This window comes from Mastacembelus armatus, chromosome 4, assembly GCF_900324485.2.
Source record: "Mastacembelus armatus chromosome 4, fMasArm1.2, whole genome shotgun sequence".
Lineage (NCBI taxonomy): Eukaryota > Metazoa > Chordata > Actinopteri > Synbranchiformes > Mastacembelidae > Mastacembelus > Mastacembelus armatus.
The window spans coordinates 11442262-11464541 of record NC_046636.1 but is presented as its reverse complement, the minus strand read 5'-3'; the positions used below and the strand labels follow the sequence as shown (position 1 = coordinate 11464541).

Sequence of the window (22280 nt, the reverse complement as noted above, 5' to 3'; positions counted from 1 at the left end):
ACAAACTGGTAGTTCTAGTGGACTCTGACACTCAGGGTATGTGTGATTTATAGCAGAATTCACACCAGCAGAGCTGCCTCACACCTCATTTAGAAGGAGGCATAATAAATTATTAGGGAAGCCTGTATATGTATTTTTCTTGTGCAAATGCCAAAAAGATCAAATTGTGCACTGACACTGAGGCGTCAATATTAAGCATCCCAGTTTTCATTATAAATACATGAATAATTTGACATCTCTGTGTACACACACACAGACACACACATTCAGGAGCTCAACTTATCTGCACTATTTAAGATGTTCATTACCTAACACCCCTCCCGGCATTGAAGAAAGGAGCTGGAACCAACAGCACTGAATGCCAGGCCTGGCACAGCTGTACAAGCAAAGCTGTAAAGACAAGTCACCGGCCACTGTCGCTCAATCTTCCCCCGTGTTAATCCCACACTGTCTGCATTCACGTCAGCCTCCTTGTGTCCCTGCACTGCTTTTCACACTCCTAAGTTCAATTTGGCAGGAAAGTGGACATGTTGCATCATTCCTCCTGGCTGAAAATTGTCTCGGCATTGTTCCCCTCCAATAATCTTTTTTGTGAGAGCATGATGGCTGTGTTATGATGTACGACTGATCCAATAGTCATTTTTCAGCACGATATTTCTTGCTTCTGGTTATCTTTTTCAGGTTTTCACTGAACCAAATAGAGTGTGAGCAAAAAAAAAAAAAAGGGGGTTTAGTTATGTTTTCCGATACTTGATCCTAGCTCTGTGACTTTTGAAATCAGCATAGCAAATATGACTGAATACGAGATTTAAAGGCATTTAATGCCCCAGAATCTTTTTATAACTGATCAGATCATCTTCTGTATGGCCTCAATACACAAGCAGGACAGCGTTTGTACAGAAGAGTCATCTCCATTTATCTGCAGTCATCATTCAAGATATAACACAGATATAACACAGGGACAACTTGCTGTCATATCATACCCCAAAATGTTACAGTAGCTGGACAAATGCGCTGAAGAACCAAGACTCAAGTGGTCGTCAGGTTTTACTAATCCAGCATTCTTAAACCCTACTGTGTTTTGCAGAAACAAAGTTTATACCCATTCTCCAACAGAACCAAATCTTGGCCCTCGGGGCAGAAATTTCATTTAACATCTCTTTTCAAGACTGACATTTTGTCCTCTGTTTTCAAATGTTTTCCCAAGAAGCTTCTCTCTAGTTGACCCAAGCAGCGCCCGTTGCCTCTGGCTTGTCACGGAGAGAAGAGTGATGCGGTTCTATGGGCACCAGAGAGGGAGGCTCTGTACTGAGACAGCAGCAGGTGCAGCTGTGACAGTTGCCGTGTTGTTGCTAGCCCTACACTGTAGTCAAGATGAGGTTCACAGATGTAGCCACTCAGTGCAGTGGTTTATTGGCTGCCTGAAACAATGCATCTCTGTCAAGAACAACTCCTCCTAAGGCCATTTCAGTCTAAGAGTGCTCCGTATAAAACAAGGCGTAGAAAAACCTCATTCTGACACACAAGGTCAATTCTGCTACACAGCAACACAATCACAGCTCCCCCTCTTCTGCCAAAAAACAAAACAACCTGATTTTAACCTGAAGCAATCACGCTGAAATATGGAGGTTTAAGCTATATTCTCGTCAAGAGACTTTTCTGTAAAAAGCATAACAATTTGTGAATAACGCATAGATGTAAATATGTTTATGTGTAATATTATCATATTTTCTATTGGCAATACAATGAGGACAATTCTTACTAACTATTGCTACAGGCATCGTCACTGTTTGTCAAAACACAATTCCGATTAATTATTTCCAAGTCTCTCTTGCAAACATGCCTTCTTAAGTCAACTAAGAACCACCCAGGACTGCACTTTAACCCCAGGTGAATTGTGCAAGACATGCATTCCAGTCATGCGACACTTTCAATATATTGCGTCCATACAGAAAATTAATGGCACGCATTTTGCTGTAAGTTTTTTTTTTTTTTTTTTTTTTTTTCTGGAGGTGGCGAGAAAGCAAACCTGATTCCCTTCTTCACTTCAGACCCTTGAAGTAGTCCGTAAAGTCCAATCCAAGGTTTGTTGTATCTCAGAGAAGTGGAGATCTGAGATAATATGACTATTGTTTTCCTGTAAAGCACCCAGTCTCTGCTTGTTCAATTACTGGAAGGAGCCTCAACGAGGGCGGTTAAATCATTTGCAGAGACATTATCTACGCAGAGACAGAAAGAAAGAGAAAGACGGGTGGGGTGGGGGAGACAGAAAAAGAGAGGATGAGAAAGAGAGAGAGAGCGAGAGAGAGAGCAGATATAGGGGCCTAACTTTAGTCTGTAGAGGAAACAGAAACATTTTTTGTGGACCACACATGGAGGGCACTGTGAGGATAAAAGCAGCAGGATTCATGATTCACTGCAGGAAATTAATAGACTAATACAGTTCTCTCTGTTTCAATGCCAAAAACCACATAATAAGATAAAATTGTTTTCATTACAGGTGATGATTGAAATCTACGTAGCTTATAAAAATGTACAGAGAATTTATGAGTGAACGACCACAAACCTCATTCTTCCTCACATATGTCGCCTACAAACAAAACCGACTCACAAGCGCTCCTCTGTCAGCGTGAGCAATCATTAAGAGATAATTTGATTGTTTTTTCAACCTCGGCTGTGTTTGATGTCTCTGGCATGCCAGCAATTGAACAGACAATTATTTTGTTGATTAGTTTAGTTTTTAGCAACTTCCCATGCCTGTGATATTCCTCTGAAACTCCCAGACCAGACGCTCAACTCCATCTGACTTGGCAACTACATTGCAAGAACAAAGCTTCAACACTCCCCAACTAATACTGTACAAAAAAAAAAAAAAATCATTTATCAAAGCGTCAAGACTTCCAAATTAACCAGATAACCAAATAAGCATATAGGGTGAAATTCGTGGTGATCCATTTACTTATCAGGAGCTGCTCAAATATGTATGCAGCAGGATTACATGATGTATTCGAACATTTACTTGGAAGTTTCACATTTTTCTTTACTTTAGAAACAACACTTTATGTTGGCCTATTTGATCATGCAAATCACTCTCATACAGACTTCAATCTAGTGTAAATTTCCAAATTAATTCAGCACATCAATATGCACACACAAAAGCACATATTTTTACTAAATCATATTTTTTTTCCCCATTTGGCGGATTGGAGGACATACTATTGTTTTTTTGTGTGTGTTGGTGGGTTGTTGCTACTTCAAACTGATGCTGCCTCAGTCTGTTTTTAATTTTCTAGTCAGTATTCTGGTAGAGTATCATATTTCACTTAAATGTTAACAGTATGGAATTCAACAAAATATGCAAATCATTTGTCAGCCAGAGCTACATCTAAAGTATAACGCTGGAAAAACAAAACATACATTAAAAAAAACTATTGTTGAAGAAAGGTAAAATATTCTAATGTTAAACACTGTTTGCCAGTTTTGCACTTTGCTGGAACAATGTCCGTTTACATGTACTCAGCAACACCCATAGCCCAATATCAAATTGGTAAAAAAAAATAAATAACGGAAAAAAAAGACAAAAGAAGTAAAACTTTTCTCACTTACAATGAGTCACAATTTCCAAGGACAACAGCAGCCTATATGGAGGAAATATATTGGTCTGACGTGTTTACCCACACCATCCCTAAATAACAGCCCTGTCTTGTTGGAAAAAGGGCTTTTAAGTGTGGATGTGCTTCGCTCTCCTATAATCCAGCCGAGACGTTACTCCTTCCCCTGGCAGACGTCCGCAGATCCCCCCTCTCTCCCAGCCAGGCCTTGCTCTCGGCTGCTAAGGCAGAGCCGCAATAACTGCTGTTTGCTTAGAGCCTTCCTCCCAGGTTCTCCTCTGTCACATAGAAATTGAATATTTTCCCAAATAGTGTTGCAGCTGTGCACAGATAAGGACAAGTCCTGTTCACATGGCACAAAGAATGAGACTGTATGTGTATGTGTGTGTGTGTGTGTGTGTGGTTGTTGCCTTTAAAAATAAAGTCTTAAATTTAAAAGAGATTTAAAAATGTAATAACAGCAATAAAAAATAAGTATGGTGCGTAAAATTAAATTACGGAAACAAACTATTGTTCCTTAAATTATCCAAGTGATAAAAGTTAATCATAACTAAAACCTTTATGATTTTTATCTATAATATAATAATGTAACTCTTATGTAAAATGCCATAATGCTGATTCCTGTAAATGTTTTTTGCACAACTGTATATTAGCAGACATTTCTTTCGTTTGTCTTAGGTGTGACATGAACACACACTGCTGATAGCACAGTGTACTGTATCTTATACTTATCCGATAACACAGAAGTGTTTTCAACATGTGAAATGTAAAATAAGTGAGCAGCGATGAGAAACTGGGCCAGTGTGTGACACATATCGTTTTATGACCCAGTTTTGCACTTTGAACTTCCCTTTCTTCTAAATGCTTTTCAGAGAAGGAAAACATGAGTGAAGCAATCAGAACGAGATGCTAGACATCAGGGAGGCTGCCACTTAACCAGTGTGTAGAAGGCTACACGAGAGCAATCGGCTAATATCCGTGTTGTTTCTTGTCACCGGAGTTTGAATTGACCCTAACTTTCTACTGCCTATGTCCTTTCTCTGTAATATTGTGCTAGAAAATTATTTAGGCAAGCAGGAAGTTTCACCTGCCATTTCAGGGGCAACGAATCCCCCGCTGCACCAGAGGCCTTTGGCAAGTGGAAACAAATGTTTCACAAAATGGCAGGGAGGGGAGCACACTGGCGCACAGCGTTTTAGTGATTGCCAATCGTAAAATAAAATCAGTCATGAAAGGGAAGGTATTCAGGTCCACCGAAGGCCTGAACATTGCATCAAATTTGCCATAGCTTTCTTTTACAGCCTTGCTTATTCCCTTTAATGGCGGGCAGTTATCCGCACAGTATGGTTCCATGTAGGTGGTTCAGCAATAGAAAAGACTGCATCTGAAAACACAAACTCACAATTTACACGGCAAATAAGTACTGGAATGTAAATCTAGATGTTTTAACTCCCTGCAATCCTTTACTTCTTATGCATTTACAGCCAACATCGTATGCCTGATTTTGCTATGGTGTAGCTAGGAATTGCAACCTGAGATCGGTCCTCGTTCCTTACACACAGCTGCCTAACAAAGAGTGTGATGGTTGTGAAAAAACAAAAGACAAGCTTATGTTTGGTGGTGTTTACCGCACACAAAAGCGCAACATCCCTATACTGTAACATTGACTTAAACTTATTTAGCCACAACGCAACCTTAAAATCAGTCATATGTACTCGCCAATCGATGCTCACACAAAGACATCAGGCTGAGATCCATGCTTGTGAGAGAGCGCAACACGAAGACAAAGTGAGTAAATTTTGCCACTGGTCAGTGTGTGTGCGATGATACTGAATTAAATCGATAACAAATTACCTTAATAAAGGCAGAGTGGAAGTGCCTGGCTTGTTGTTATAATTTAAAAAACAGGAGAGGCTATGAAAGCCACATTACATTCTGTTTAATGCAACAGTCAAATATCCATAGACAGTACAAAACCTCAGCTGCTGTTCTGGGGGGAAAACATCCCAACAGGAAACGAATCAACAGTCTGTAATATCACAAATTTCCATGCAATCACACCCACTCACTCATTCACACTCCATGGCTTAAAATTGTGTGAGAGTGTGATATTAAGAGTTCCAAATTGAGTGATATGTAGCACTTCTGTCTCCGCCAAACCCACACAGAAGTGTGCTGGGCTATATTGATCTGCAAGCAGAGATGAACGCACAAGCAAAGAGGAGCAATCTGGTGCTCAGGCGGATCAAGAGCAGCTGCGGTTCTCTGAAACCAGACGCACTTCCACTGAAACAAGGGTATAGACTGAAAAAGGTGCTCTGGAATCAACGGTAAAATGCTCATAATGGCATGCTCGAGCTAAAGATATCCAGCAGCGAGACATCTGAGAAGACAGTTCCCCTCATAAATCCACATTCACCAGTAGTTTGTGTTATTTCCACTGAGTGTAGATACACCTGTCTTTCAAAAGCTGAAAAACAGATCAACAATTATAAAAAATGTGCTCCTGTTCTAATTAAGAATTCAAAAAATAAGCCTTTCCAATACACGACTAAGAATTTCTAACTTCATGTTTTTTTCTACTTAGAACCAAATGCTTTTATTTTTTACCCTCAACATAATATTTACTCTTTTAGTCACTGTAGAAATCCCCTGTAATGTGAAAGCTTTGACATAGTCTCCCACACCACCACACAAACAAGTACAAGTGAGATTACGTTATTCACAAGATGCCATACGACCCTAGTTACAAGAATGGGGGAAGATACCCAAGTCTTTCAGTTTTACACACACACACACATTCTCAAGCCTTTTCAGGCTCAGCCAATACCAGTGGCAGAAAATACGGCTCCTTCCATTGTGCATAGGCTCTGACCACTTTGAAATGCTAATACATTCCTCCCAAACAGCTGGAATTTGTACTTCCATTAATACAAACATTTTTTGTTGTTGTTATTTACAAACATGAAAATGGAGTTTCTCAATAAAGAGGCTTGAAGGAGCAGTCTAACCCCTGAAGCCTGATAAAAGCACTTATTGGCTTTTTTTCGTACACATTTCTGAAAACTCAAGACTTATTCACAAATAAGCCCCTTTTGGTAGTAACTGATTGTCACTTAGTTATGTACAGCGAAGGAGATAAAGCCACTTCGTCTTCCAAACACTTGGTCTGTTCTTTTGTTTTCTCTCAGCTTAAGAACATAGTCTTAGAAAAGGCTATGCAACTTTGCCTACTCAAGCAGTAGAGTTGCATGAGATCTCTTTAAGTGCACATTTGATTGAAACCCTCCACAAATGTCACATTTTACAGTCACACTACATCCCACTACAGAACAGCTTTGATGAATGTGTTCTACATAAATATTAGACACCAAACATAGAAGTGAGTCACATTCACTGACCCCAATCCAGGCTGCATTGGCAGCGACCTCTAAGATTAGAAGCACAACCAGAATAAAATAGAAATTAAAAAAAAAATAAGATGAATTCATGTGAAGTCTGAAGCTATATTTATCTCAGTGCCCTGATCGATCACTAAAGATTGCTGCCCTGCTCCAGGCTACCATGCATCAGCGGCTGGCCGGTGTGTGTTTCTCGGGCCAGGAGAGGCACACAGCGCACCGCATGTGTGCTCCTGCCGCCTCCTCTTTAACACATGGTTGACAAGACGCGTTCCGAATCGGTAGGCCTAAATAATAAATGTGCAGTAAAAAGGATCTAATTTTATTGCCACTCTGCGCGGAATGGCTATGAGTTAAGTCTAAACATCCAAACCCGCTCCCCAGCAAACACCTTTAGAAATGTTTTCATTTTTTATTCCTACCTTTGATTGATTTCCATGACATTTCCTGCGCTTGTGACCCAGGCTATCTTCAGCCAAAACTAATTATTACAGCAGTAGGCGAGGTTTGACAGATTATCTTTTCTTCTTCTTTCTTTCTTTGAACAAATTGCCTATAGTCCCAATTATAATTGATTAGCCTGTGAATGATCTCAAGAGCATAGTTTCCAGCCGAACAAATCAATCCACATCTGGTTATGTTTTGATTAACCGTTTTCCAATGAACATGTTTGAAAGGGTTATGAATTGTCCAAACCAAATTGCCATTCTCTGAGTGAAAATCCTATCGTTTATTAGTTTTAATAAGTATATTAAATACACTATACAACTTCTCTTGGTATCTTTTTTTTTAATTTTTTTCAAACTTAGTCCTAAAAGCAAACGCGAGGCTCTGGAGTGACCGAAGTTCATACACTCCACACCAACTTGTCAAAATACTGCTTAGGCTTTGATTTATAAAGTGCTGATGATGAGACTAATGTGCAGAAGAAGAAGAAGAAGAAAAAATCAACTCTTACCTTACTTGAAAAGCAGTGAAGGCGCGCCGTGCAATGCTGAAATGAAGTCAGTGTGGAGGAAATGTGAATAGTCAAATGAAATGTCAGATTGTGGAAATAGAGTCTGATGGGAACTCCTCTGCAGCGAAGAGAGTCAGTCTGCAGGTCTGAGGCATGCTCCCCTTATCTGGGACAGATGCTGGTTATCAGGCGACAGGTCCCCCCCTCAGCCCGTACGTTCCCCTACACCGGACACACACTTCCATGGCAAAGCAAGGTGTTGCTGTGCGCTCAGTCCTAACTCATCAACACCTCATGCGCCTCTGAGCGGCTCATCAATTCTCGGCTCTCCTGTGCGCCTTCACTCCCGCAGCAACAACAACAAACAAGAGGAGAAGCGGAGCTCGGGGACCAAAAAAAAAAAAAAAAAAAATGGAGAGAGAGACTGAGTGACTGAGAGGGACAGACAAGAGTGGGGCTTTTTCAGTGTCTGGGGGAAGGGGAGACGACGAAGACCGCTCCCCGCTACTTTAGCCCCCGACGCTGCTCTCCTGGCTCCTCTGAATGAGGCTGTGAAGACTGGGGAAGTTTCAGCGGCTCGCCTCTGGAAGAGATCTCGCTCACAGTGTTGAGACACTTGGTGGAAGCAGCGCGGAGCGGGCTTCCAGTAAACAGCACCAGTGCAGTGGAGAAGCAGGCTGCCGTCTGCAGGAACTGTCTGAGCGCTGGGCTCCACTAAAACATGGCATGGAGTCCGGATCCAGCGTGCGTCGGAGTCTAGACCTGTGCAGGAGCAACAGCGCAGACTAATCACATCAACTTATTACGATGCCAGGTAGGACTCAGTTCAGCTTCTGAGCTCAGTATGAGAAGACTCAGCGACATCAAACAGAAAAAAAGCAGGTTATCATTCTACCCCCATACATACATTCGTTCATTCTGGCCCCTTTCTCCTCAGATATACAACACTGTCTTCCTTATGGGCATGAGAGGCCCATAATCTGTCACAGTAGGCAGTCCAGCCTATTCAACCAATGACAGAGGACTTATTGTACTGAAATACTACCAAGCATCAAAAGGAAAATGGAAGTACAGGCTTACTCCCACTCTCACTCCAAAAGGCCCCACAGGATAACACTTTGGCCCAAGCAGCAGCGGTCAAGCTGCTGCTGGTTACATAGGCCCAAATGTGTGTGTGTGTGTGTGTGTGTATGCGGAGCCAAACAGTTTTTCAAAGTGAGAATCTCTTCCCTGTTTCCATTGTACTTTTACATGATTCATCACACCATTTAGCAGTCAATGGAATTTTTATCTGGCTAACCACAGATCTGACCTTTGAACCCCTTATTCTAAGGTGCATGTTACACTGGTGCATTCTGTGTGAAATGCAGTGATTGCTGTTCATTTTGTATAAAATTTCAAACTTCATATGAATTAAATTGAACTGGGATCTCATATCTGACTTTAATTTTCATTAAAACCTCATAAAAAGTATTATTTTTCTCAACATGAGCCAATCAAATTTGCGATGCAGCTGTTATTTTCTGTTTCCTCATGAGGAACCTCTATCTTTAAATCAGAAAACCTAAACATAAACATATAGGTCACAACCGTTTCGTGCCATTTTTTTCTGAATTTGCTAAAGACTTGAGACATGTTATGATCTGGTTGAGGAATTCTGTGCGGAAACATTATCAGGCAGGACGTGGGTACACACCTGGCTTCAATAAAAACTGCCTTTCACACACTGTGGAGAAATGTGAAGTTGAGTCATGCTCGCCAGGTGAAGGTAAATGCAAAGTTGAGGCAGATTTATGTTTTCATAAGCATATTTTTACATAATAACACCGTTTTTTTTTTTCTGCAAGGGACAAAAAAGAGAAAACAGATGTAATAAAAGGTCACCCAATGACAGGCATCCATATTTGGAGAAATGTTTATTTATAAGCCGAGACTAAAAACACGTGGTGACTGTATGGCTTCACTTGAAGCAGCAGCTTAAACAGCCATTTCGCATGAATTCATTTGAATCTGCTTCCTCAGATTGTCAACAGAGGGCATTAGACTTATATTGCTATTCCTCTGAATGATCATAATTCACTGAACTGTAACATCCACAACCAGGTTAAATATAAACAGGTGAAGGCAGAGATATGTTTGAGTTACACAGTAATGACATTTTTTGTTTGCTAATTATAGACCACAGTTTGTGTGTGCTTCCAGTTTGTGCAGTCATCTCATTGATGAGTAGCAGCAGTTTCACATAAACTGTTCATAAGAGTTCATGATAAACTGTGATATAGTCTCATCTTGCGCATGCGGCACACTATTGCACATTATCCCTCATTAAATGGTGCATGATAAATACTGTTTCACTCAGCTCAGAAACATTCAGGGCAAAAGGATCGTGCTGTTTAAAAATATCAGGTATATAAAAAATCCAAGAAATAGAAGTGTAGGTCTGCTGGATGGTAAAGATGTAGCTGCAGTGTTTTTGTTTTCTGTTGAAAATGATGGCAGATGCTTCAGACAGACCTCAGTCATCCACAGTGAGAGAAAGCATGTCTCCTCGTTTCCCATGTGGCTCCAAGCCTGCCTCTTAACCTTTCGATTGTTCACCTAACAATGCTTATTGGTTCCTTCCCAAAATATTTGCACATGATTGACATCTCAGGCACACATGACCAGTCACACGACTGCTGCTGACCCCCCGACAAATAACAGTCCTCTGGCTGATGACGGACAAAGATTTGGCCGAGTTATATGCTCCAGAGCACAATTAACAAAGCCGTGTCTAGCTTCGCTCACCGAGTCATTTGTTCATTTTGTGTTTTTGACCTTCATTTTCTTATTTCATTCAACTTTACTGGGCTTGACCCAGACACACATGAAGACAGTTTGCATACATCCTGTACTATGTTCAAATCTGTCTACATGCTCCTGTAATTGAGATTTCATGTAGGCTTACAGCCTGTTTACTATACAGGCAGATAAAATAACCTGTTCTGGGATGCTGAAAGGGCTGTACTTCCCATATTCACTCGTCACATCTCTTCCATCTTCTACAGAGCAAAAAATTCAAACTGAAACTTCAAGCATGTTAACTGTAAGCTAGTGATATTCCTCCTCTGCTTTGTTTGCATGAAATCCTGCAGCTTTATCCGTTCTAAACCAAGTGAAACTCTTCCACATCACAACCACACAGAGTCTCTTGGTAGTCTCTCATCAATTTTGTCAAGCTGGCTTTAGTGGTCTCCCCTGGATATCAAACTCTCGGAGTAGACTCATAATCAAAGAAGGCCTCTCTACACAGTGGAGACTCAGTTAATATTTATGTAGCCATGGGCAACCATGCAGTTTAAGAGTTTTGACCTCACTTCTGCAGCACCTCGAGGAGATGCCCTTTTTCTACACTGGTTGAACTAGGTTTACGTAGTGATACAACAAGGCTTGTAAGGGCTTATAATAAAAGAGGTTTTATTATGTACAATATTAGTTTTGCAGGTTGGAATATTTACAAAGCTTCCCAGTAAATTGTGTATGAGGATGGTGAATTTCAACCTGTGGCAAATTAAGTAAGAAATAATACATAATTTAAGCTCTGCACTGAAATTAGACTTACTCATAAATGGATTTTGACATGAGAGGACAGCCAAAGTGAAGTATTAACATTGTATTGGCATTATAATACTTTGTATTGTAATGAACTGTATTGTATCCTGAAACTAGTTAGAGTACAGGCTAACACAGACATTATTTTCATTTTACTTTGCTATCGGGGTTAATTAAAAAAATGAATGGATTACCATATGTTAATGAAAACGTGCTTTTATGTCTTTTTAATTTGCTTGTTGACTACTGGTTAATCTTCAGAGTGTTTTTCTCAAGGCTCATATTTTGTGTTAAATACAATACCAATGGGTATTTACACCAGCAAGCACCTGACCCAAAATCAATAATGTATAAAAGAGTAAGACCATCTTAAGCCTTTTTCGAATCAATAGTTTTCTTTATCTCTCTCTCTCTCTCTCTGTCCTTTTTTTTCAATAAACAGACCTAAGAAAGGTAAACAATCAACTTTTGTCTAAATGTAAATCAACATGCAGACAGACGAAGCAAAATATTATCAAATCAAATCCCAATGAATGACGTCATCATGCCCCTTAAGTTTCAGTTATTTAATCACTCCATCTGTTTACAAATGTCGACATAGTCCGTGCCACCCCAAAAAACAGCCTAGGACTTATAATTGAGTCAGCAGACAGGAAGCAATTAAAAAGAAGTCAAACACATGAGGGGCTTTGAGATCAAATTTGAAAAAAGCAAGGTCCACTGGCGTGGGCATGTTGGGTACTGACTTGCACAACTGCCAAATAAGTTGACTGTTAAAAAACCATTCTACATAAACAAATCATTTTAAGTAAATTGTGTAGTGAAGTAAACGTTTAAGAATTTTAGCACTAACTAAACTTTGTTCTATAATCAAACCTTTCCAAAAATAGGCTTTCTACTGAAAACTACCTCTTGCTCTTTCTGAAGTTTGATGAATGAGACACATGTTGGTTTAAACAAGCGCAGGGAAGCAGGGATACAGGTGAGGAATCTCTATTCAAATGTTTGGTGTGGAAATGCAGACAAGTGGAAACAGATGTGCTTCACTTGGGACAAAAAAAAAAAAAAAAGATATATAGTCACCAGTAATATGGTTCAGCAGAGGCCAACAGCTCCAATTTGCTTCACCCTGGCATGTTGCACTCTGTGTTCTGTAAATGTGGATGTATTTTTTAAAACAAAAGATCTGGCATTTTGTACCGAAAACAAAGTGAATGCTCAGTATATTTTGAAATGACAGAGCTGAAAGAAAGATCCATGTTTTCATGATTACAACAGCTTTGAAACAAAAGTTTTTCTGTCAAGCACAATGTTACCACAAATATAATTCATCAAGTTGATATATTATAATTCAAAAGCGGAGTTGTTCAGCAGCAGAGAACATCTGTGATATTCTTTCCATGTTAAAAATTTGCAGTGAATTTGAAACAATATGCTGATTTTTTTTCACTTGCATTCAGTTGTCTCCCACAGATTTATTTATCTACAATTATTCAGACCGCGCTGGGGAAAGCGTAGGACTCCAAATGTGTTTAGATTTACCAAAGAAAAATTAGGGCTTCATCACAGAAATGAGCATATTTTCAACAGGAGGAAGGACTTCCTCACAACAAAATAACAGCAACTGTATTGACACATTAACAAAAAATGACCTTCCTGTGTCTGCTGAAAGGACATGGAAGTCTAAGAAGCACCGATGAAGAAGAGTAGGCCAGGGTGACCAAGACAGTACTTCAGAATCTTTACCTGGACAGACAATAATAGAAATCAACTTTATTAGTGAACTGTGCAGAGGATAATCTGTCTGCGTTAATACCTTCTTGTACGAGCGGAAAACGCCTTCAATTGTTCTCTCTAATGAAGATGAATACTATACTGCAAAGACAGAGGAAAATATGTGACCTCACCAGTCCCTTTAGAGGTCAATAATCTTTTAGAATAATTGCCTGAAATTTTAATTGAAGCAAAATCTTACTTAAGGATTCATCATTGTGGACAGACATTCCTGTCTTCAATTTTGCATTCCGATTAATTCCACTAATTTAAAAGTAACTGCTTTGTGCCAGTATAAAGGAACACAATTATAAGTTTTAAATACATATAGCTTATTTCCATAAAACATTATTCTTCTAAATACAGAGACTCACCAAAGCATAAAAAATGGCCAAATTTATGCTGGCTATTGCTTATGATGCTTAAACTTATTACAGAGTCAACAACAATCTTTGGTGGTTTTTCAATTTGTCAAAACTTGCACGTGACTAAACAAACTGTTCTTGAGGACTGATTACTTTTTTAAGAGGTGCGTTTCCAGACATACGCTTCAGGAAACACAGGCCACTGCAAATGTGCAAGGTCGTATGTAAATACTGCGCATATCAAAAGCACATTCTTTAATACAGGTTCTTTTAATAGGTCTGGAATTGCACCCATCCCTGTCATTTGACAGAACTGTTTATTAAGCCAAATTAGCCTGAAGGAATTTTTTTCAAGACAATCAAATAGTTTGCTTGATTAGTGGTGTGTTCTTGGCACAGTGAAGAAAAGATGAATCCAATAGGGGAAAAAGACATGGAAAAGAAAGGGCAACTCTAATTTGTGAGGACAATGAACTAAATTGTTCTGTCCCAGTTTCTCAAGAGATACTTTGTAATCATGGCTAATTGTTGTTTCATAGTAAAGTGGGAAAGGAACAATAGTCACTGTTTCAGGCTTTTGTGAGTTTGCAAAATAAAGGAATATTTTGAAGATTCACAAAACTTCCATAACTGCACACCTGAGACTGTCGCAAGTTCAACACTAAAGAGAACAAAATAAAAACAAATCTCAATTCATCTGTTAGTATCTGTCAACTTTAATTATTCTGGTTCACACCAGAAACACGATTCACACAGTTCTACTTGTTTGTGTATTCAGGAGTTTAATTACTAATTAATGTGTACACTAAGTATGCTTGTGTGGAGCGGTCAAGAACTGCTATATAAAAATTCGAACTACAGGTAGAAGAATATATTTAAACAAAAGTACAAATATTTGTCATTTGATTATTATTAGTAATCCACTAAGTTATGTGTTGTATTTATTGCCTCAGCTGGTCAAAGTGTTGATTATCCTAATATAATATTTTATGTATTGCTATGTATTAGTATGTACTGATCTTTTTTCTATAACACCATTCTGGTATCTAAAACTGAAACAGATGTGGAGTAACGTACAATATTTCCTTGTAAAATACACAGATATAGCAGTATTAAGTAATGGAAACGCTCAAAGAATGTACAAGTAACTCCAATTTGTACTTAAGTACAGTACAGTCCTTAGCTGCCAGTGTGAAAATATGAAAATATACAGTAGTTCTGGGGTTCATCAGATAAAGTTGAAGTTTTGTTATTACCTTCTGTCAATCCGATGCAAAATAAAAGCTATGGATCAAAGATAAATGTCTGTGTCTGTACAGTTTCTCACCCATTTTGTCTTGACCTGCTTGACACACTGAATTTTCTCAAGAACAAACCTGGGTTATAACCTCTCTGTGGGTGTTTTTTTTTTCCACAAATTTTCTCAATAGCAACCCTCTGAGAAGCAAAACCAAATAACTTTTACATGAATACCGCTTGAAGTCGACTGCATTTGACAATTTCTTCAGTGTTGGTTAGTTTAGACTCGTCTGTAATAGGGTTCTCCAAAGAGAGGAAATTAGAGATGTCAACACAAACATAAACACCTTTATGAAAAAAGCAGAATAAATAGAGGTCAGCATAATAAATGCAATAAATGTTCCATAGGCAAAAGGAAATGGAAAAATGGAAATGTGCAATGGAACCCATCCATATTTCAGATGATGGGATAGGCTTTCCATGTTTAACCTAACACTGGGATGTTTGATTAACTGTGTTAATCATTTCCCATCTGCACTGGGCCCCTGTCTCTACCGTTTGATTAAATTCCGACTAGTCTTGCATTGTTCATTATGTATACTTGTCAAATAATTGACTGCTTGCAGGCAAAAAAAAAAGAATGTACGCCTTTCAATCTTGATGAGGAAGTGTTTTAATATCATGTCATTCACTCTGCCTGGCATGTCCAGGAGATGAGTGGAAGACACGGGGAGAAGTGCCTCTTCATCACAACCTCATGGGGGAAAGGTTATCATTCATTTGATCCATGTGGTTTTAAACAAGCCTTTTTCTTCCTGAAGTTTATGTTCCGGGTCAATCACTGAGTTTCACACCATATAATTTGTAAAATGCATGAATGACCCATTACTGGAGTTCAGTTCATAATATGAGCTACAATAATGGTGCCAATGGTGCCAGAAAGGAGGGAAAAATGTAAGTATTTCTAAATAGGCAATTACAAATGTCTGTTGCTCTTAGGTGACAGATCAGATTTAAGACATACTGTTTATATAACAGATTTTCATTAATCCTCAAAATGATCACAATATGTATCTTTTACTCTGCATGCACATTTAAGAAACATCATTGTACTATGTACCACCGTATATGTTCACTGCAAACAGTTTTCTTACATTTACAGAAAATCTTTCACCATAATGCAGTGATACTTCTACAGAATTTGCAAATAACACAGGTGTAAGCTATTCATATTTCAGTTCGCAGAGTTACCTTTCTTTTTAATTACTTCACAGCACAAGTGACTCAAATCATAAAGCTGTCAGTTTTCACTAAGAAGCCAGACCTGCCGATATAATGACACCTGACACGACTGACAGTTCCATGCTGCGTTATTTCTGGGGTTAAGGGTGTGTAACTCCAGGCACTTCAGCATCATCTTCGCTCTCAGCTTTTAATACTGTTTTGTTTGTACAGTCCTCAATAAAGAAGCACACCACTTTGTATGCATATGTGGTGGGCTGACAGGCCTGCTTTCCCTCCTCAAGGATAAATGGGTACCAAGTACTCAACATGATAAGCCTGGTAACATAAGTATTATTCAGCTGAAGTGAATGTGGATAAAAGAATGTAAAAAAGGGTTTATGGTCATGTAAGGCTGTGTTTCGCAACTTTGTGATGAGCTGAGATCACATCTATGTGAATAGTACATTTGTAATAAAAAAAAAGCTTGTTTCCACTCCCAGTTGAATCACTTAAGTGTGGAAGTAAAATTAATTTACTCGCATGGCTCCACAAGAACTGTCTAATGATGGACTTTTAATATTATGGCTGCCTATTGTCGCCACCCTACTCACTGTCAAGTTTACAAAAGAGGTTGGATTTAATTAAACAACTACTTGTGCATTTCATCTCAATTGCTATGGCAACACCCTAACTTCGATTGCCTAGCTGCAGGTTTGAACTACATGTCTCTCGCTCCTTTTCAGCTTTACACAAACTGCAGCTACGAAGATCACAGAGGACCCAGTTTCACACAGACTCCAGTGCATTTTTCATGTAATGATATTATACTGTTGATAGAATAAGAGCCAAAAATGTCACCCATGTTATTTTATTCATGTCAGAAGATGTCGAACTTTCAGACTCCATTTGCTGTCAAAATGAAGTCACTAATAATGTTTTTAAAGCACCATTTGTGCCACATGTTTTGTAAATTGTTCTTGTTAGGATCCAGAGACAGAGACACAGTAAGGCACATTAAACAGAGCTACAATGAGAAACCAAAAGATGGGTGAAAATGTCTGTGTGTGGTTCTCCCCAAATTACTAGAGTGAACCCATAGGTCACTGGTTTGTCATGGTAAACATAAGCCATTAGAATTGAGTTCAGGAGCTTTCCCACCATTGCTCCAAAGTGGCAAAGGCTCAGCCACCACTGCATTCTTGTGTGTCTTACCATTAAGACCCAGTGAATACCTTGGTGACAATGGTCATGTGGTCAATAAGGAGGCACCAGTGGCAGCAGCTCAGACTTGGGCAAAGGGCGAGCACTTTGGAATGGACTCATTAAGTCACAGCTGCTGTGTCTGGAATAATGAGCCAAGGACTCTTCTCAGACCTCTCAAACACCCAAACATAAAACCTCAGTGGAAGATGTGCTGTAGAGTGGGGGAGGACTACACCAGGTAGAGGTTTGACAGAAAGCAATTGTATCTTAACCTTGTTTCTGGATTGTTTTCTTTATTGAGACACATAAAAAGCAAGATCTTATTTTAATAGGCTTTCACTGGTCTAACAAATCTACAGTAAATGTTCTTGTTTGTTGATTTTTTCTTGCAACACAGTAAAAAAATAACACATGAAAAAATTCAAATGATTCAAAGCTAGCCTTGCTTTTAAATTCACAATCTTACTCAATCCAATGAGTCATGTAGACACAGTAAGAGAAAGCCAGAAAAGCAAAGCCTCAATGGTTTGGGGGTCTCAAAATTATAACACTGTTCCTCTCTTCACAAAGAAGTCCCCTGCTGCTGCAGTCTTGGTACTGCAATGCTACCACCATTGCACTAGATTGGATTAGAGAGACATCTAACTGTGAGATGGAGCCCAGGCTCACCACCAGTCCCATTTCTCATGTAAATGCCACAACAGTTCATGGTGCCCAACATAATAGAATGGATACAGAACAGTAAAAAGTTCCTTTGTCTGCACAATTACAAATAGTGACATCAGTTAGTGAGGATCTGTTTTCTCTTTTTGTTCACTTTTGTAAAACTCTCAGTGCACCTGGGAAATAACTAGAGGAGTGAGTCCCTGGCTCATGTCATAGCATATTACTCTGCTAGAGGTTTTCTTGGAGCGCTGAACTCTGGATTTGTTCTCTGTTTCCTTTTTCCTTTCCGTCCTGGAGTCAGCAGTGTTTGCTTTGGAGCTGACAGTTGATGTTTTAGGATCCCGGAAGCCGGCCCACCAGCGGGCATGAAATCTTAACCTGTAACAACAAAGTCACTACGATCTAGCAGTTATATGACTTGCAAAATGACAGGCTCATGCTAAAAACATGATGACATGTTAAGTGTAAACCTATCTTTAATCATAATCAGTTAAGTGTTCTGCTGATGTATTTTCTCAATACATTGCTTTAAAAAGTAAGACACATAATGAAAATAGTGCAAAAAAGGTTATCCAATATGAGAGAATGGGTGGAGGAAGAGCCAGAGAGGCTCAAGTGCAGGTCAGTAATGCTGGACTCTTTGTCACCTGACTTGAGTTAAGAAACCCAGTCGTCAGATGACTGAGGAGTCAACTTCCACTTAAATATTTATTTGCATTTAGGTGTTTGCAGATACCTCCTGCTTCTTTCCAGTCAAGGATTGTGTGAGATCATGATGGCGCATCTTCACATGACCCTCGTCACTCGGGACCTTTCTCGCATTTTCTTAACAAGGTCCACCTGGATCCTATCACCAGGAGTCACCAGAGCAGTTTGTTCTGGGCAGAATGTAATTAAAGTTAGAGGTTTCATATGTAATTGTCACAACAAAGTCTGGGACTTGTGCGTCCTGAGTACTTTGTTGAAAAAAGAGAGTGTTTATCTTTTCAAATTAGCTAGAACCTACTATAAAATTAAACTGGATCTCTGAGGGTCTTTTTTTTAATCATCGCAAATCCTGTCTAACACAGTAACACAGTTCATGCTTCGTCACATGCCTTTGCTGAAGCCTTTCTAAATCCTCACAAACTTGTACTTCGCTTAAAGTGAGGAGCAATACGATAAGGCATCTCCTGAGATACGGGAGTCAGCTGTTTGGTCCCATTTCAGTTAAGTGCAGTGGTGTGTATTGGTTAAGCTGGTTTTGGACCATCTCAAATTTGCCCCTTGGTGTCAAATAAGCATACGATGTGCCCCCTCTCACCCTCAACACACATACACACTCACACTGCAACCCACTTTCTAAACAGCAACCCCGCACAGCTGTCTCCGTCCTGTGGGAGATGGCAAAGGCCAACTGTGCAGCCACTGAAATGAGCTGCTAATCCCTGTACAGGCTCCCAAGCATATTACAATGCACCGAACAATCGGTCCATCAGCCACTGTGTGCTATCAGTCTATACACATGCATGTGTACATTTAGGCATGTGCCACTCTGCTTGAGGGCCAGCTGCATAAATCAGTGTGTGCACATGAGAATGTGAAAATTATTGTTGTTCCTGTCCTGCATGACCTCAGTAATAGCTATATACCCCTTGAAGAACTATGGATGAGCACAACCAATTGCCAGTGCAGCAAGAAGATTCCACTTCTCCCCCAACAAGTGTTTCAGCCTCCTCTTTCAACCTTTCAATGGAGCAAAGTCATTACTTGTGCTTATGAAAGTGAAACGAATGAGCACGTAAGGGAGTGGATGGGAGGTCATGGCCTCAGGCCCTTTGGCGAGTGAGGACGCATAAACTCATCACCTGGTACTGATAGAGGACGGCTCGCCTCATACGGTATCTCTATTCCTCTGCCGTAACTACCTCCACCTGATTTTGTCCTCGCCACCAAAGGCGAGCACAAAGATACGAGAGTTTTCTCTAGTCATGTTCGCAAAACACCTTAAATACCACATTTGACGGCACCCCAGTGTGATCACCTGAAATCAACATGATAAGGAAATCAATACAGAAGGACAGATCAGAATGACCTCCCTTTCCTATCACTCCTGATTGGTGTAATTACAATGTTGAGCCTTTGTTTGAATGGGTTAATATTGCTATCACAGAGCTGTTATGAAATCATGCATTTTTAACAAGGAGAGCTGATTTTAGTCCCCAAATATGAATTGAAATATTCATCAGTGAGACTACATCAGCCTTAAAATTAGCAGATCAAACTGACGTATTGGAGGAGGCAGCTGCTGCTTTAATTCGATAGGCAAATCTATTCTCCATCAAGTTGGCCATGTGTTAAAAGTAACTCTCAACTAACAGAGATTTCACCCGTGCAGCTCAAAAACAGGACTTAATTTAAAAAAAAAAAAGATTTTAAAGTGTCCTTCAATAACACTGAAAAACTACATGCTTGGTGCTAATAATCTTTTGGCATCAATGACTCTGCTACATATATAGGTACTATATAGGTAAACAGTTGGTAGTACGTAACAATAGGCTTTGCCAATGTTCTGATTTAAACATTTTAAAATGCATTCAGGAAGAAAGTATGTTGGTCAAATTAAGGTAGTGTTAAATCAAAAAAACAGAGTTAAAATGTTAAATGTTAGGAATATAATAAAATACAGACTGGTTATGAATGGCTATTTAACTATCCTCGACAGTTCATCTGCAGAGATGAGACAATGATAGACCACATAAAAAACAACAAACCTAAATATATACCATTGTTACCTTCACTAAGGAGGACAGACTGTTAAAAAAACGCCTGCAAGGACTTACCCGCTTTGAATCCCATAATACAGTACCTTGACTGTCTACAGGCATAACAAGGGCAATTTTTCACAGCTACCTGACTGTGACACACCGTCCACTTATCCATCAGCAGCCCTCAAAACGAAAGCATTTGCCATGAATTTTCTTGTGCCTGTGATTTCTGGCTGGTACATATCTCACGCAAGTCTTCAGTCTTTAAGAGAGGAAAGAGTCAATATTATACTAAAACTGGTCAAAGTAAAACATATTTTGTCCATAAAAAGAAAAAAATCCACTTTCATCAGATGGCACAATTTGTTAAAGAAATAAGAAATTAAAATCAGGGACAATCTCAAAATTCTAGCCAATGATCACCAATGTAAGTAAAGCTAGTTGTGGAATGATGCACATCTTCAGGCTTAGGTGAGACAATTGTGGACGCAATCAGCGATTACCCTAATGACAGTGCTGACATACGCTGTGGTGTAGGGTTTGAGTGTGTGCGTCAGGGGGCTGGAGTAGGGAAAAGGCCCAGGGAGGACGGCGGTCTGCTGAAAGCCCTGTCGGGGTCTCTGAGTGATGGCTTGTCAACGAAGCACTCCTGTTTCAGACACAGTCAAGGCTCAGGTGGCTCCAGAGGGCCCGTTCTGCCTCCACATGGTGTTTCTCAGGTCATGCCTGTCCAGAGCACTGGAACTTTTCCACACTCCCCTCCATCTGTAGCCCATTCCACTTTCCCTTTACACTTCTCTTTGCAGCCTTTTTTAATCTGCTCATTTTACTACCTAAATCCTTGCTAGACGCTTGAACAAATGTGAACGTCCAAGTCTTTCATTTAGCTTGTTGATCACACTGAAAATTACCATTACAGCTTCAACTTCTAGTGTGTTGGAATGCAACACACCCTTCAATAGGGAAGAAAGTAAGATAATATAACTATACTCAAAAATAAAGTATAGATTCCTTAACATTTCACTTTATTTACTCTTAAACACTGCATGTTACTTAGGTAAATGTACTTTATAGCACTGCAAGGTGCATCATCATTCGACCGTCTCTTCTAGAAATGATATATATATTATGTAAACTACTAATAAATAATACTTTGAGAACCATAATTGCTGCATGGATTTTTGCAATGAACATGAGTAATGAGCACTACAGTAACATATAGCATCCTGTGTTCAGCGTGTGGTTAAGGTCAGGCAACAAACTTTTTTTTTTTTTTGTTAAATGTTAATGAAGCAAATGCACCTCAGTTTTTCAAGTCACAAGACCACAATGTTTCCCTCACCTTAAAAAATGAAAAATGTTGGACATTATTTAATGTAACCAGTAAAACTGCACAAAAAAAATCATGAATGAAAATAATACATAATCATCACAGCCACGTGCTGTTTGCTTATGATATCATGCAACGTATCATTTCAGTGACGGAACTGTTAAGCACATAC

General features: G+C 39.4%; 1 protein-coding gene across 1 annotated transcript in view; it reads right to left on the bottom strand.

The window, feature by feature from the left end:
• The window catches only part of adgrl2a (adhesion G protein-coupled receptor L2a), an 88962-nt gene extending 80084 nt beyond the window's left edge, over positions 1 to 8878 (bottom strand). The window contains exon 1 of the mRNA XM_026323530.1: positions 7971 to 8878. The gene's annotated coding sequence lies outside the window, so the exon portion shown is untranslated. The remainder of the gene's footprint in view (positions 1 to 7970) is intronic.
• Positions 8879 to 22280: the final 13402 nt, after the last annotated feature.